A 1,891-nucleotide genomic window follows, 5' to 3' on the forward strand; every position below is an offset into this window, starting at 1 on the left:
AGCTGACCCACAATCCAATTGAATCATGCAAATAATCGTTTAGTCACCAAAACAACAGCTAAAGGCTTGAACAGCTGAGTGGAAAGGACCGGTGATGGGCAGGCGGCTCCTGGGAGCACAGGTGGCCTGGGCTCAGCCGCGCGCGGGCTGGTAGTGAGCGCTCGCCCTCCTCCTGCCTAGCTACACTAACCCGAGGAGTAAGTAGTTATATTTATCAAAGACCATTTGCTGCAAGTGATTAACGTTAATTTGATTTCCTGTGAGTCAATTTCCTTGAGATATGGTAAATAGGCTATTACCTGTTATTGACCTTTACTTTATTAAAAAGATTTAAAATTAGCATTTATATATATACGTCCTTCCAAAAAAGTTTTTTTAATAAAGAAAAATATTTTTATAATCAGATTATACTTGCTAGCTGAGGCTGTAGTTCCAAAGTTAATGTTAAATAAAGATGGTAATTAAGAGTGAATATGATGATGATTTTTAAACTCATCTAAAGGACAGTCCCCTTCCTTTGCCTCCACTTGAATTTTTGCTCCCGAGCAGAGCCGGGTGGAAGCGGAGGCAGGGGCTGGCGGGGGCAGCCTGCGGGCGGGAAGCCTCTGCCCTGCAGGCACTGCTCCTGCTCCTGCTCCTGCTCCTGCCAGGACGCACCTCTCCCAGGATTTCCAACCTTCTCCAGGCAAGAGGGCACAACGACCTACTGGTATTTAAAGAAATGCTCAGCTCCTGCTTCGTGACAGCTTGCACTTCTGGTGGCCTACTCATCTCCTAGGTCTGACTTAAACTGAGCAGGAAGAAATTACGTCAACGTTTGATCATTAAAGCAAAAAGTTTATTCATGTTTGAAACTACATATAACTACCACGAGGAAGACTTTTCAATCCAGGGTGTAATCCAGTTAGAAAGTAACACGAAACGGTTTAATACATTAGAATCACTGCCACAAATTATTTTCATGACTCAATCAGTTTCAGAATCGCATACAATACAAAAGAGAGAAAGAAAGGGCCCCCTGTTACACAGGGGGAAATATACAGTACTGAATACTGAAGTCTGTATGCATTACAATTAGTTGTTGGTTTTTGCGTGGATTAGTAACAAGATGAAGAACATTCAAAATGTTTCTCAGTATTTACAACAGTTTCACTGTTTTGTGTTAAACCTAAGACCCCATGTTTCCACTTCCGCTTCTTTAAAAGTTGCCAATGCAACCCTGATTCTTTGAAAAGATTACAATGTACATTACATCTCATGGGGAAACAAAGAGTTAATTACAAGATGCAAAAAGATAAGAAAGAGACAAACTACAGCGTGAGTATCGTTCAGAGGTAGTAAGTGAGCACTCTAAGCTACAGAACATGTTGAAAGTCTATTGGTTTGTATGAGTTCGCATGAGGTAATAAAGCTGTGTTTGATTGGTGAGATGTATAAATACTCTTTTGCTACACTATGTACAACACTCCATATGATGGTGCTTTTTCCTTTGCTTTTTTCCTTTGTTTGTTTGTTTGTGGTTTGCTGCCAAGAAGAGGTAACGAGTCTTGGCAGGCGTGTGCAGCACCTAGCTCGTACTGTAAAACCCCGGGTCTTGGCTTTCACAGAGATCAGCAGCAAGTGTCTTCATCTCCTAAGAACACCCTATGGCCGGTGTCGAAACACAGAGAGGAGACGCGGGGTCCGGGTTGTTTTAGCAAGAAAAGATGCTCCTGGTTTCCAATCTAATTTGTAAGACAATAGATCACAACAAAAATGTGACGAATAAGGATTCTTAAACACAGCCATTGTTAACCAAAATAACCGAACAGCTCTTTTTATTCCAACTCTATAAGAGATATGAAAAGATTAAACACAATCAAAGTCTGCAATTCATTTCGACTCTCCATGG

General features: G+C 41.4%; 1 protein-coding gene across 2 annotated transcripts in view; it reads right to left on the bottom strand.

Moving 5' to 3' along the window:
* Positions 1-370: 370 nt before the first annotated feature.
* Positions 371-1,891, bottom strand: part of PBX3 (PBX homeobox 3) — a 113,015-nt gene continuing 111,494 nt past the window's right edge. For both annotated transcript variants that reach the window (XM_063353503.1, XM_063353502.1), the window contains one exon: positions 371-1,891. This exon is cut by the window's right edge and continues 503 nt beyond it. The gene's annotated coding sequence lies outside the window, so the exon portion shown is untranslated.

Source organism: Chroicocephalus ridibundus, chromosome 15, assembly GCF_963924245.1.
Source record: "Chroicocephalus ridibundus chromosome 15, bChrRid1.1, whole genome shotgun sequence".
In the NCBI taxonomy this organism is placed as follows: domain Eukaryota; kingdom Metazoa; phylum Chordata; class Aves; order Charadriiformes; family Laridae; genus Chroicocephalus; species Chroicocephalus ridibundus.